This window comes from Oxyura jamaicensis, chromosome 2 (genome assembly GCF_011077185.1).
Source record: "Oxyura jamaicensis isolate SHBP4307 breed ruddy duck chromosome 2, BPBGC_Ojam_1.0, whole genome shotgun sequence".
In the NCBI taxonomy this organism is placed as follows: domain Eukaryota; kingdom Metazoa; phylum Chordata; class Aves; order Anseriformes; family Anatidae; genus Oxyura; species Oxyura jamaicensis.
In genome coordinates, this window is record NC_048894.1 from 115,943,648 (window position 1) to 115,959,973 (window position 16,326).

The window sequence follows — 16,326 nt, forward strand, 5'->3', positions numbered from 1 at the left end:
TCATCTATTGTACTTTTCTTGTTCATAATGAATATAATCTTTAGTGCTGACAATGCAAGTTATTTATAGCAGGTAAAATTGCATATCTTCAACAAAGTAATTTTTAGTTCCTAAGATCAAAATTACTACTTGCATTTTTAAGAAGTTATTTTGGAACAAATTTATGAGATGACTCATTGTTAAATTTTATCTTCTGTGAGTTGAAATGCTTTCAAAAAGAAAAGCAGTAGCTGAGAAGGAGTAATTACACATTCTTTTTAACCCATTTTCACCTAATTTCTTTCCCCAAACTTCACTCTTTGTAAGTGCTGTCAGTTTTTCACCATAAGACATGGTAGAATTACTAAGGGTTAGAGTAGACCAAATTTTCTTAGAAATCATCTATAAATTTAATCTCTTCAGAATCTAAATATTAGAATATTAACATGTAGATTTAGAAAAACAATCTTAAGAGCACTGTGAATATTATGGGTTATATATAATACTTTGCCCGAATGTTAACTTTCTATCCACTTGCTGTCTAATTCAAGTAATGGCCTTGCTTCTGAGCTTTAGTTAAATGTCTGTTCTAATATCTTTGAAAGATTATAAGAAAGAGAAACTAAGACTTGCATAGAAAATAGTATATAGTGAGTCTTTACATCTCAAGATAATTCCAGGCTTTGGGGGAATATATTGATGGTTTATAATTTCTTTCATATATGTCTTGTCATTCATTTTTGTCATTTCATTTTCACTAATTTGAAGATCCCCAATGATTATCAAAGACTTTTAAGCCTACCTCTATGCACAGGTAAGAGTATGAAGAAGTAGGCTTTAAACCTAAGTATGTATGAGCCTGGCTGAAATAAGTATTTACTGCTGTCTTTTATGGAATAAAAGTCTTTTTTTGCAATAGATGCAAACTTAGCTGTGTCTCACAGAACTAACATAGTTAAATGAGAGGATAAGCCTGGAGGGACCTTTTCATAAAACCTTACCAAGTACATTTGTCTATCAGTGATTTATGGGAAATATTTGGAAGTCCTAGCATGGTAAATTCTTCTCTTCCTCCTGAGATAATTAGCTAATTCTAGCAAAATGGAAATCAGTGATTACAGAATCATAGACTAGTTTAGGTTTGAAAGGACACTTAAAAGTCATCTAGTTTCAACTCTTATCCATGGACAGGGACACCTTCCACCAGACTAGGTTGCCCAAAGCCCCATCCAACCTGGCCTTGAACAATTCCAGGGATGGGGCATCCACAGCTTCTCTGGGCAACCTGTTCCAGTGCCTCACTACCCTCTGAGTGAAGAATTTGTTCCTTATATCTAATCTAAACCTCCTATTTTTCACCTTAAATCTATTATCACAAGCCTTATTACTACATGCCATTGTAAAAAGTCCATCTTTTCTATTATCGCCCTTTAATTACTGAAATATTACAATGAGGTATCTCTGGAGCCTTGATTCAATGAATCAATTCCTGGCACAAATCTACTCATAGTTAGTATGCTGATGTCATCTCATACTACTGAAGTCCTGTTTTGACAATGTTTGAAAACAGAAGTCATTTCAGGGTGATCATATAATTTCTACTTTACTTCGTCCTGAAAAAAAAAAGCATGAGAAACAGTTCCACCATGTCCCAAGTTTGTTTCAGGTGGCTAGCTGCTATTTTAGCAGCATGGAAAACCTTAATTTCATTCATTTCAACAATCTTGCTAAATGCACCATCCCTGGAGGTGTTCAAGACCAGGTTAGATGAGGCCTTTGGCAACCTGATCTAGTGACTGTCATCCCTGCCCATGGCAGAGGAGCTGGAAATAGATGATCCTTAAGGTCCCTTCCAACCCAGGCCATGCAATGATTCTGTGAATCCAAATAAACATTACCCATCTAAGGTCTGCTAGATATTTAGAAACTGTGTGTTTACCTTGCAGTTTTGCTGTTAGCTTGCATCTGAAGCTTGGTGATAGTCTTAAGTAAAGATCCTATTAAATGTGACAAGTATTAAAGATTTTTAAAAGATTTTAAAGCCTTACTACTCTCTTCTTCCCACTCTCAATGTTTTTGGCTGCTTATCAATCAGAATCAATTATTTTAAATTCTTGGTTCCAATGTAGAAAGTGTTAAATGGTTGGAAATCTGATTTTTTTTTTCCTTCTTTTATTGTAAAGGGTGGTTTTTATAAATGTGTGTTACTTTGGGCTGATAATACTCTGTAAGTGCAAGGTCTTACACCTGTATCTGGGTTGGGAAAATCCCAAACACAAAGATAGGCTGGGCAATGAGTGGATTGAGAGCAGCCTTGAAGACAAGGACTTGGGAGTGTTGGTTGATGAGGAGCTCAACATGAGTCAGCAAAGCGTGCTTGCAGCCCAAAAAGCCAACTGTATCCTGGGCTGCATCAAACGCATGGCCAGCAGGTCTAGTGAGATGTTTCTCCCCCTCTGCTCTGCTCTTGTGAGACCCAACCTGAAATACTGTGTCTAGCTCTGAGGCCCCCAGCACAAGAAGGATGTGGACCTGTTAGAGCAAGTACAGAGAAGGACAATGAAGATGATCAGAGGGCTGGAGCACCTCTCCTACGAAGACAGGCTGAAAGAGTTTGGGTTGTTCAGTCTACAGGAGAAGGCTTCATGGACATAGCAACCTTCCAGTACCTAAAGGAGTGTACAGGAAAGCTGAAGAGGGACTCTTTATCATGGAGTGTAGCGAGAGGGCAAGGGGTAATGGTGTTAAACTAAAAAAGGGTAGATTTAGATTAGATGTTAGGAGGAATTTTTTCTCTCAGTGTGGTGTGTCACTGGTTGCCCAGAGAAGCTGTGGATGCCCCATCCCTGGAAGAGTTCAAAGCCAGGCTGCTTTGAGCAACCTGTTCTGGTGGGAGGTGTCCCTGCCCATGGATGGGGGGTTTGGAATTAAATTATCTTTAAGATCCCTTCCATCCCAAACCATTCTGTGATTCTGTGAAGAGCTGTTGAAATGTTAGTGTTGTAAGCATGCATCTGAGTTCTGTGCTTGAATTATTACTCTGTTGAAATACGCACTGAATGAAAAATTCCAATCTACTTCTTTACCATTCCAAATATGACCATTGTGCATATGTTTTGTAAATGAAGGAATACATTCTGTCTGTCTGATACTTTTCAGCACAGTATATTGTACAATCAGCAATAGGATTCAAGTTCTTGACTCCCAGAATAGTAGTTCTCAGAGATTGCTCTCTGGTTTGCTCACTGACACTTCACAAACTTCTTCATTGATGTCTGTAGAGTAAAATATTTTGTAAAATCATTATTAAAATGAAGAGGTTGGAGAGGGAATCAGATGTATAATATCTTTTTCACTACATAGGTTATTGTATAAGGGAAAAAGGAAGATTTAGAGAGCTCAATAAAGACTTTGTTCCTGAAGCTCCTATCTCTTGATTTCTTTTGTGTAGTTTATTACAGTTTGCATGTGGCCAGACATCACAAACTCATGCAAGTAATACACTGATTATCAGCTACAAAGCATAGTTTCTTCTTAAATTTCTGTCTAAACAGTAATGTTACTACAAAGGACACAAAAATCAGAAAGCAAGTTTCCTCTAGGCAGTATTTATGACTTATATCGTGAATCTGCTGATCATATTAAATTTTGTGCTTGAGAAACAGTTCATTGCAGGACTTTCAAATTCTTCATAAATTTTCTCAATTTGTCATCTTGCAGTCTTTTGCTACATGCACAGAAGGGCTCCATGACCTAGCAGTAAATTTATTGCAGTAGCTCAATACTACGTAAGTATTGTGTTCTTCCTATGTGAGTGTATGAGCTTTATGACTCTGAATGTGATCTTGAGATTTCAGAGTCAGTATGCAATATGACAACAAAAGGACAGATATTTAGCCATTCTTTTGGAAAGATATAAATTTATTTCCATCTTTATCTTGTTTCGTTTGTGGCATTTGCAAAGTTTGTCACCTTTTTAAGTTCATATTGTCCTGGATCAAGGCCTTCATTTCTTACAAATTTGGGGGTTTGTTTTTGTTTATTGAATTTTTATCACATATTTTTATAAGAATGTGGTGTAATTACTTCTCTAGCCTTCTAATTTAAGAAGCGTTGCCTGTTTAGTACCTCTGAAGCCCGTGGTCTAGGAGTCATCTTTGTTCTGCTTCCCATTCTCCTATTGTCTTCCATTCAAATAGTTAGAAACAATGCATTGAAATGTAACTTTGGTATTTCACCCCTCCATACAGCATTTATAAAATCTCATCTTTCTTTTGATCCTTCCTCACTTTAATACTAAGCTCCCTTCCCTCTAATTTGATTTCTTCCATTGCGTCCTTCTTTTGGAATTTGAAATACAAACCTATCAGCTTTATATCTTTACTACTGGCTCTAAACAGTACCAAATATTACCTTAAAATTCTCTCAAGTGTTTATGATTTCAGAGTTGAAAACTTCTGCATATTTTTGTGACCTACTGAGCTCTGCTTCTCTGTCTTCCTATCTGCCTTCACTTGCCTAATGGTTCCTGTCATGTCACTGTCAATATGTCCAGTCTCTCCCAGCCAGCCTTGTTGCTAGATTCATGCATTTCTTGTGCATCCATCAGGATGTTTTCTTGTTTTCTTTCATAATTTTCTGCACTGATGAGCTACCAATTTCTGCCTCACTAGCGCCAATAAAAAAATAAAAAAATAAAATAATAATAATAAAAAAAAACAAGTAGCAGTCCCTTTTATCCCTTGTTCCTACAAAATAGAGCAGAAAGATAACCTATTTTCTTCTGAGTAAGTAAAATAATAGATCATTTAAAATAATTTTAATACACTGAAAATTGTCTGAATTATCAGTTTGTGTGAATGACACAGTACAAACTTAGAAACTACCTCTTAAGTCCCTGCTTAAACTTTCCATATCCACAGAAATGTGGAATGAATTATGTGTATTGGAGGCATTGTTTTATCATCTTTTCAATTGACAGTGATATGATTTAATAGCTTAAATTTCCGTTCGGGAAATGGGGATTTCAGATGATAGCTAATGATTTGTGAAACTGACTTAAAAAGATCTTTTGTATGTCCCCATGACAACTGTTTGGATTTACCTAATGGTAAAATTAACGTGTTTTGGAAAGATCTCTTTAGATCACTGACTACAGCTGGGAATGGAATTTCATAGACTTCACAGATTTTTCTCTTTTCATTGACTACTGATCAAAAAACTGTTTCAGAATCAGAGATAAATAAGGTCATGAGGATGTGGTCAAGATCAGTATTAGTTCTATCTTCGCAAAATTCCTGTAATCCTTAGTCACAAGAATTGGTTCAAAACCAAAATACATCCCTCATCTGAATGGTGGATCTTGCAGACATGCTGTCCTATCATCTGCAGAGTAATGCAAATATAGGAGGTAAACTAGAGTCTTTTTCATTTCCTTCTTTTTTTTCTGTTGTCAAATCAGTATCTAAAAATATGTGGCTTCTGTTCTAGCTCTTAGGTTATGGGAAGGAATAACACTGAAAAAGAATAATAATGTTACAGAAGGAAAATTGTCTTTTTCATATCATCTGCATTACATGTTCTTATACTAAAAAGTCCTTGATTTTTTGAGATGCTCATATTGCAGTCAGTATAAGCCCTCTTTAATTCAACAGTTGTGTCTAGATCTACATCTATATTGTTATAACACTCTTCTGGAATTAAAAGATTTCCTTGGTAGCATATTTTAAAAGCTTGGTTTCTTTCTAGGCAGAAGCTTCTCAAATATAAACAACATGTAATGCTAGGTGTGTCACTACTCAGTTGACTGATGCTCACAGTTGTGTGGAATACCCAGTGACACATCACTTTGAGAATCACTTTTCTGGAAATGCATTTTGTCTTCAACTCTCAGCCAACATGAAATAAGACTTTACTAGTTTGCAGTGACCGTGACCAGTTTAGAATATGGCTCATATGCTGATCTGGTATGCGTAACGTTTTGAGAAGTTACTAGGGATACCTGTTAAACTATTGATATACTGGAGAGAAGAAACCTTAGAACCTGCTATTACAGGGTTCACATTTGTTCATATTAACATATGGAAAAAAAATAAATAAATAAATGATAATAATAATAACAAAAATAAACTGGTGCTCAGAATTTCCTAGGTTGCACGTAGTTAGTCTGGTAAAGTCCCATGGTACTTGTAAAAAAGGGTGGGCTGCTTCTGAGTACAAACTACTGCACTGTCTCAGGTGTTTGTACTGCATCTGAGCAAGAGCTGTTCATTGAATTGAATGCTCATGTAGACCTGGGGAATACGTGACTGGAGAATGAAGTAATGCGTTTTTTTTTTTTTTTTTTTTTTTTTTTCCATGCAATGTATTAATGAGGACTTAAGTTAGCTTTTATATTTCACCCTCACCAAATATAGAGCACACTGAGAGCTAAAGAGATCATTAACTTTATTCAGTTTCAGTTTTAGGACAAGAGTTTCAGTGAAGTCTATAGCAATGAAAGCTAAACCGGGCTGATTTGTCTTGTTGCAGTGGTGGAGAGGAATGCGTTGGAAGGGTGTAGAATAGACCTTCTGAAGAAAAACTGTGTGCTTTAAATGTGAAGAAATGCCAAGGCTATGAATAGAGCTTCTGTGACTGACAGAAGACTGACACTTTCAAATACTATATTCAAAAGCATAGTCAACAATTTCACAATGGGGGGAAAAAAAGTTTTGGCAAATGAGAAATAACTAATATAACTAACAGAAAATGTGCAGCCTATGCAATCATTGAAGATGGTTATAATCTGCCACTTCAATAACTTTTATTACATTTGTTACAATCATTGTATTAAAAAGGGTGAAAATTCCTTTTGGATTCCAAGAAGAAACTATTGAAATATTCCAGGCACGTATTTTTACCTGAAACAATAAAATCATAATTTTGTTTCAATGCAGGTTATTGACAATTTAGTTATCAAAAATTGCAATTTTAATATTTTTTATAACTGACAGTTTGGAAATGATTATGATAGAAAATTTGGAAACTGACTAAGAAATTATGATTTTTTTCCTTTTGAAAACTCTTTTGAATGCAAATCCTTACTTACATGCAACATTGCATGCACAGACTTTGTAGGCTTTGACTTTTAAAATTGTTGATCTGAAAATGTCATAGTGATCTATTTTTCTTAAGACTGTTAGGTACTTCATGCATTTCTGATACTGCTGTAATAGATATATCAAGAATCCAATTGTCTCCTAACCTTGTTCCTGGGCATAAACTCCCGGAAAAAAAAAAAAAAAAAAGTTTCAGTTTCTTGTAATAGCAGGGAATTTATATGGTGGGAAAGGATGTCTCTTTCAGTCCTGTGGTTTGGCACTGCTTTTGTAGTTGACCTCTACTCTTTCTGCCTGTGTTACTTCCATTAAAGGGGAAGTAAAAGTAAAGAGCCTTGAAAGAAGAGGAGGAGGTTATCCTGGAAACTTGAATTCTAGAGTGAAAGTAAGAAAATAAATACAGTCTAAAAAAAAAGTGAAAAAGATATAAATGTGTTGCATTAAAAAATAATAATAATAATAAATCTGTTTCCTACTAGATTTAATTCAGATGTGATGGTCTCCTACTAAACTATTTAATAAGGAAGAGCTGCAGAACAACTGCAAGCAGTAGTGCATAAACTTAACAATCAGACAATCTACTTATAAACTATCAAATTACTACTGAAATTAAAATCCAGTCTCTGGAATTTCAAATAAACTAAATAGAAATGAATGCTTATCATCTGTCAGATATTGCTTTTAAAGTAGTGACAATTCCATGTAATTTTGTGAGGGAAATGTTGACATAAGTCTTAAAGCAATTAATATTTCACCACTCAAGTAAATGTTGAAGGGAACAGATGACAAAAGGGAAGAGTTTAAATAAATGCTAAGCATCTTCAATTAATCGTGTTATATTCGTGCATGTACAATATAGTTCTGGAACTGAGATCTCTTTTGTTATGTCTGATAAGAATAACTATATCTTAAACTGCAAAATCAGCCAAATGAGTAGAAAAAAAAGATTTGGGGAGAGTTGGTGAGAAGAACATATTGCAAACAATTGACTAACACACATCTCAGTAGGTACATACAACTCAATATGATAGCTCTGACCATCTGAGATGTCCTAGAAAATACCATACGGAAGAAACTTTCCTCCTTCATCTTCTCCTTATCTAAGTTTTGTGTACATGAAAATGTATTTTGTATTTTTTATTTGCTGCAGTTTCAAAAAGCACACATGAAAACACTGCTTGAGTAGCCAAAGGTATGTAGGGACAAAAAGCCTTTAAAATGATGCAGCAAAAATTAAAATAAATATCTAATATATATGGATTTGAGAAATTAGTTCAGATTTGATTAAATGAGAGAGTACAGATTACATTTAATAATAATATCTAGAGAATTTTCTGTTTTAAAATATTTAATAACATGGTAGAAAAAAGCCATTCAGTCATCCTTTGTTAATAGGTTGCATCTAATCCATAATACATAGCATAACCTATATTTCTAACCTTCTAGAATTTCCAGTCAGAAAGGAATAAAAACATTAGATGAAAGAAGAGGAAGAACACAGAGGTATTTGGTTCAGTAGCTGGAGTGAGGAAGGGTGCAAACAATGTAAAATGTAAAAACAAGCAAAAGGACCTGTTCTTCAAAATAGAATGTTCTTTCCTACTGCAGAAATAATTTGAAGAAGAATCACAAGCTTATCACCAAAAAGGCAGTCTTTTTGTATTTTGCATGTGCAATAGAATGGGATCACATCCAAGACATGGAATGACTGGAGTGTACTAATGCATATTTCTAATTATTTTTCACAGAGCTTTGTAAAGGCTTCAGATAAGAAGAAAAGGGATTATGAAACTTGGGAGAGTTTGGTAGAAGGCAGGAATTAGAAATTCTGGGTATTAATTTGTGAGAATACCATTAATCTAGCTGAAATAGGGGAAAGACAGAGGAGAGGCAAATATATGTTCAGACCGTTAGCTGTGTCTTTATCTTCAGTGAAAGAACAAATACCCTCAAAGAGTATTTCAAGAGGTATTAAATAAGAGTCTTCAAAGCATTCAAGTTTAAACATGTGACTTTGATGCTTAATATAAAAATTAAATAAATCTAGGCTTTCAAATTTTTGAGTACAGTGATGCCTTCTGCACAAATTCTAATACAGTAGTAGATTGTATGTTGTCCCATTTCAGTTTCGTGCATCCAGACGGGTCTTGAATATCTCCAGAGAAGGAGACTCCAGAACCTCCCTGGTCAGCCTGTTCCAGAGCTCTATCACCCTCACTGTGAAGACGTTCTTTTGCATGTTGGTGCAGAACTTCCTGTGATCTATTTTATGGCCATTGCCCCTTGCCCTGTCCCCACAAACCACTGAAAAGAGGTTGGCCATATCCCTTTGTCTCCCAAACTTAAGATATTTGTAAACATTAATAAGATCCCCTCTCAGTCTTCTTTTCTCAAGGCTGAACAGACCCAGGTCTTTCAGCCTTTCCTTATAGGGAAGATGCTCCAGGCCCCTTATCATCTTTGTGGCCCTCCGCTGGACTTTTTCCAGGAGATCCCTGTCTTTTTTGTACCGGGGAGCCCAGAACTGGACACAGTACTGCAGGTGAGGCCTTACCAGGGCTGAGTAGAGGGATCAGAGATATGGCAGAGTAGAGAGATTGCCTCCCTTGACCTGCAGCCATGCTCCTTTTAATGCATGCCAGGTTGGCCTTCTTGTCCACCAGTGCACACTGCTGGCTCATGGCCAACCTATCATCCACCAGGACCCTCAGGTCCTTCACCACAGAGTTCCTCTCCAGCAGGTTATCCCCTAGCCTGTACTGATATATGCGGTTGTTCCTTCCCATGTGCAGGACTCTACACTTGCTTTTGTTAAACCTCATTTGGTTTCTTCCTGCCCATCTCTTCAGGCTGTCCAGGTCTTGCTGAAGGGCAGCACAGCTTCTGGTGTGTTGGCCACTCCTCCCAGCTTTGTATCATTAGCATACTTGCTGAGGGTGAACACTGGGGCAATCCCAGACAAGAGTACAGACTGGGAGAATAATTCAATGAGAGCAGCCCTGTGGAGAAGGACTTGGGGATTCTGGTGAACAAAAGACTTGACATGAGCCAGCAGTGCATGCTTGCAGTCCAGAAAGCCAACTGCAGCCTGGGCTGCACCACCAGAGGAGCATCCAGCAGGGTGAGGGAGGTGATTGTGCACCTCTACTCTGCCCTTGTGAGTCACCACCTGGAGTGCTGCACCCAGGTCTGGGGCCCACAACACAACAAGGATGTGGGGCTGTTAGAGTGCGTCCAGAGAAGGGCCATGAAGATGATCAGTGGGCTGGAGCACCTCTCCTATGGAGAAAGGCTGAGAGAGCTGGAGAAGAGGAGGATCTGGGAAGACCGCATTGCATCTTTTCAGTACTTAAAGGGGGCTTATTAAAAACATAGAGAACAACTTTTTCCATGGGCAGACAATGTCAGGACCAGGGGGAGTGGTTTTAAACTAAAGGATGAGAGATTTGGCTTATATGTTAGGAGAAAGTTATTTACTCAGAGGGTATTGAGGGCACTAGACCAGGTTGCCCAGAGAAGCTGTGGATGCCCCATCCCTGGAAGTGTTCAAGACCAGGTTGCATGAGGCCCTAGACAACCTGTTCTAGTGGGCGGCATCCCTTCCCATGGCAGGGGAGTTAGAACTAGGTGATCTTTAATTTCTTTTCCAACCCAAGCTGTTCTATGATTCTATGTAAAATAACGCAGTGTGGAGGTTAGTTCAAGGATGGTAAAGTGTGCCATAAAAAATACTGTTTGTCACAAGAAAGAAATGCCAAATAACATCCAGAATCATACTTATTTATGTAGTAATGGCACTCACATGAACCTGATGCCTTCAGGCACTTGTTTCAATGTATGCTATAGTATTACCATTGGTAGTGGGGGAAGAGCTGTGATAATTGTGAACAGGAAATGCAAAAATATATATAACTAGATATGCTTCACAGTATTCAGTACTTTTATATGCACTAGCCATTTCCATTGATGGACGACAAAACACTAGATAAATTAATGGTATATTTTAGTGTGGCAGTTCTGAAATTTACTATTTTGTTCCTTTTCCTCTCCTTTACATAGTGTAATCAACAGGAAAAGGAAATATCTTCCATTCCAACTATGTATTCTTTCCCCATAGTGGGGAACCAAACACTTGCAATGGCTTTGCATGGGTGAGCAATCTTAAATACTCATCACCATCTATGATGCCTTGCTCTATAAACATCATTGGCTGAGTCATTTGTTTTTTTCTATAACTACTGAGTGACATTTGTAGTAGAACCCTTTTAGCTCAGACTTTTTCCTCTGGCTTATGGTTTGGCCTGTATTACAAATGGTCTAGTATAGCTCTGACCAACTAGTAATTGGTCTTTGTAAACTAGTAGCTTGCTCTTTGCAAAGGCTTCTTTATTAGAATTAAGGAGTGCCCTCAAGCCACAAAGATTTGAACTGACCTCTAAAGCTGTTTTAATATCATTGGTGGTGTTACATGGCAATTGCAGATATGTAGCATTTTTAAAGTATGTTGTAAGAGAACAAACTGTAGACAACTAAAAAGCCATTATGCATAGCATAAATATTAATATAGGAGTTATTCTCTACAGAAGAATATTCTATATAGGAACATCAATGTAAATATGTTGTAATATTTCTTTTAAATGCAAACTTAGAAAGTATCCTTGATTAATATGGGTGATTTTTCTTCTAGCAACCATGTCTTTGAGAGTTTTTATACTACTGTATTCCATAATGAAAGACTTTTTTTAAGTCTAATTTTAGTATTCACCTTGTTTCAAAAATACCAGATATGATGATTTTTGTATTTCAGTTTTTTTTACTTGTAGGGTCTTTTAATTCTTTTAATTGCTATTTACAGACAAAAAAAAAAAAAAAAATAAGAGAGAGAGAGAGAGAGATTACTCCCACCATCCTCCTATCTAGTTACTATTCTTTCTGGTATCGTAGCAATGTTTTCTTATTAGTTGGTCTTTTTGTTGGTGGTGGTGGTGGTGTTCTCTACAGCAACTCCTAGGGAAAAGTGATCACCAAATAAAAACCCCAAACCCAGAATGCCTAAACAAAGCTTTGTACATTGACGAGCCTGTATAGTGTAAGCATGTTCTTCTTATGTCTGGACTTTGCATTGCATAAACCAGAGGAATTTTTGAATGCAGATAGATTGCTTTAGTCATCTCAGCCCTTCTTATTAGCTTTTTCCTGTAGTTCACCATTAACAGTTGTATATTCATTGTCCTGTCAAATATCAAGAGAAAACGTTTCCTGTGTGATTTTTTTTCTTCTTAGGAAATGTCATCTCATCTAAGTTTGAGTACTGAGATGTCTCAATTGTTAGGTGGAGAGAGTCTTCCTCTCTCACACTATCTAGTGGAACATGTTAAGCTGTGTAAAAATATATTTTCTATATGGTTGTTCCTTTATGCTTTTGTGCAAAAATGGTAAATGTAGGTTCTGTGTCCAGTTCTAGAAGTGGGGGATTTCCTTTTCAGCTATTTCTGTAAATTTTAGTGAGAGAATAAAGGATTAGAGAAAAGTGTTCTGCCCTAGAAGTGGTGAGACTTCTTGTGCCTGTTATTTTCTAGGTAGGTTGATTAAGTAGTCTTGCACTCAGAAAGCCAAAAAATTCTTCTTTTGCCTATTGACAAAACATTTTTGTTATGAAGATGTGCCAGAGAAACACAGAAACTAATGTTTTTTATCTTGAGGCTTCTAAGTAATCTGTATTTATACATTGCTAAGCTAAGGGCAGGTTCCTGCTCTGTCCGTCTCATAAGAGAGTCCGTGAGAAGCAGGATACACACCAGCATTGTCCTACACTGTCTGAGGAGGTTTCCTTACTAATGCAGAGGAGATGGTGCTACAGCATGTGGATGTCTGATGAAGTAGTGCCTTCTTGTTTCAGTAAAGAGTAGAAGAGCAGGGATTTGAAAGCAGAGTCACTGCTGCGTTTAGTGTCATGGAAGGTACAGAGAGAGTGGTGGCAAAGGCAGCTTAAAGCTCCCCTTAGAAGGAATTGGGAATGTCTTAGCTTTTAACAAGCTCTAATGCACAGCAGCAATGATGAGTGCATTGATACTGACAGGAGTGTCTGACACTCCAGGGCGCATCAACCACCTGCTTTGCAACTGCTCTTTTGCCCAAGAGGTGCTAAAGCCATCTGGGCTGCTTAGGACTCTCAACCAGTTAAAAAGGGGAAGTTAAAAAGGCTTCAAGCTGGGGTGAAAGGCCTTTGTTTCTCATCCCTTGTGTTCTTTTATCTTCCAATAATGTATTGATGACAATAGTGTCAGAAGCCAAGAAGTATATTGCTGCTAAATCTGTACTTCTAGATTACTAAACTATAAACAGCTTCAAAAACATTTCTAATGTAAGTTTAATTTTTGTTTTTCCTAACAAATTCCACTTCATTTAATTTTGAGAGTAAGGGAACAGTTCCTTTTTATTGCCCCATCTGTTCATGACAAGGGAGGAGAAGTATCTGAGAATGCTGAGCTTTTTTTGTAAGTGTCAACATAATACTACCTTGGGGAGAAATAATTTGAAACTATCCTTGAAGTTACCTTGATGGATCAGAATTGTACAAAGGGAAAGGTTACATGAGAGCCAACAAGCTGCTGACCTGCTGAAATAACAATGATCAGAGAAGTTATTTTCAGTGGTTAATTTAAGTTTTGTAACAAGTATAAAGAAGTATAGACACAAGGTCAAATTCTAGTAGATTATGATATGCTGCTCATGTCCACAGATCCATCAACAATTAGAGATCAAACTCTAAGGTCTTCTCCCTAACTGACAACTGTCTCACATTAGTGAGATTCCACTTAATTTCTAAATATATTCTAGATTTGCACCTCACATTTACAGAATCAGCCATCTGTTCTTCATGTGGGCATTGAAGTTTACCATTTTACAGTACCACTAAAACTACTACAGTATCACTAAAACTACCATTCTTTACCTGAAGGGTAGACTGGTAGACTTAATTTGATACTGATTAACATCCCCACTAATGAAAAACTTTTAAAAATCTCTTTCAATTATTTTTCTTGTTTCTTTCACAAATCCACTTTATCTGATAATTTATTATTTTGTCTTCTTTTTTTCCTGAATTTGGGGTACAGTTCTTATTCCTGTTTGTGAAAGTGATTTGTTGTTGTTGCTGATGATTTTTGTTCTTTCATTTCCCCTTTTTTGTATATCATACTTTCATCTTTCCACATTATCCTGCTGAGCAGGGGCAGATGCAGAATCTTGCAATCAGATTATATTTATGAACCCTCAAGAGCCTAGTTTTTTATCCTAGTCCTTCTTTTCCCCTCTTTCTTGTCCTCTGTTTATTCTTCTTTTCAGGCCCAGCTCTGACTGTATAGCCTTGCTTATCCTGAGATTCCTTTGTTTGCCAAAATCAGCTTGAACTTTCAGATGAATTTGCTGAATTTTTTTCATTTGGGATTTTCAATGTTATATTTGAAAGGAGGAGGTGACAATGTTATTGCTCTTTTTTTTTTTTTTTTTTTTTTTTTTTTTTTAACAGAACTATGCCTTTGTAGTAGTTAGGAAATATACCTGACAGGATATAAAACTCCATCATCCATCTGTAACTTTTAAGTACTTTGAATTCAGATTTTCTCAAGGTTTCCTCTAGGGTTCCATTTCCAAGAAAAAATTGAGTTATCAGAGAATTTTAAAGAGCTACGTGCTGCATATCTGTCTTTCTCTTTTTCAGTTCTGTTAGTTTGATAGTTTTCAATTGCATTGCAATTTGAACCAACTCCAGGTGTTACTTAAAAAGGAGTATATTTCATGGAGTAATGGGTATGATGATGCAGCTGAATTTAGGCATATGATTATTATGTATTTCTGTTTGTCATTCTCTAACTTGTTTATTTGCAATACCTTGACCATATTTTTTAAAACTACTTGACGATCTGCAAATGCCAGGTATCTACTCTCATAGCTTAACACAAAAACAAAACAAAACAAACAAACAAACAAAAAAGCATAAAAACTTGTGTGGTAAATAACAAAGCTGTTTTGTGAATAGCGCAAAATCACAAAAGTCTGCATGGATAAGAGAAGCAGGATCTGTTCATCTGTTGTTCTTCATGTTAAATATTTTAATATATGTTCATATGTAAGAAGTTAATTTATATAATTTTGATATAGGATTTAAGATATGTTCATATATAAGAAGTTTATTTATATAAATATAGGGTATGTTAATACTTACATATATATATATATATATATATCCTTCTTTCAGCATTTCCTAGTTCCTCTCTCATGTATGTGCACGTAGATGAGAGAGAGAGACAGCATTAATGATTAGGAAAAGGTTAAAGCAAAGAAAAAAAATCTACTGAGCATCCCATATCTGATCTGTTCTCCAACTATGAAATACAGGTTTTAGGGATAGATGCCAAAGAAGCTTTTCTCCCCACCAACATTCTTTATTCCTGGGTTTGACCCCAAATTATATAGTATAAATTTCAGTTTGGGACTGCAAATACCTTTACAAATGAATGCCCAGAGACACATTATTATCACCCCAGTCTTCATTATATGTATTGCATGTGTGTTATTACAGTTTATATTGAATCAGTACTGAACACTCAGAGAAAGCTGCATTGGTAAGCTGCACCAAGCCAGCTCAAATGGGAAAATAAATTGTGTTTCAAATACAATTCTTTGTTCTAGGTAAGAAATAACTGCCTTTAGGCCTTTACTGTTGAAACTGTTTTTACCTCTTTACACTGGTTCAACTCTGTCAAGCAAAGAGCAACGTAAGCTGCTATTTTTATTATTATTATTATTATTTTTTTTTTTTTTTTTGTGGGTGGGTGTATTTCTCTCTTGGAAGGAAGCTTGTGCTGCAGGTTCAATTACAGAACATCTCTGAATCTCTAATTAAATTGTCGCTATTGTAATTATATGACATAAATATAAATCTTCCAAATGTCTTTAGAAACTACACATGGTTTATAACAGAGTAAGGTAAATGAGTAGTTTCATGCTACAATCGATGCAGAGTTAGGAAGAACATTGCAGTTGGATGCTTTTTTTTTCTCATTCATTCAATTGTCAAGATAGTTCATTTCAGAGGTTACTTGCTTACAGTTTATCATGTAGAGAGAAGGTAGGTATTATATGGGACATCTTAGTCTGATAGAAGTAGGCATACTGCATCCACAGGAACACTCGGTGACCAAAATTCTTAAGCTAGTAAAATTATGTGAAACAGTAAAAAAAA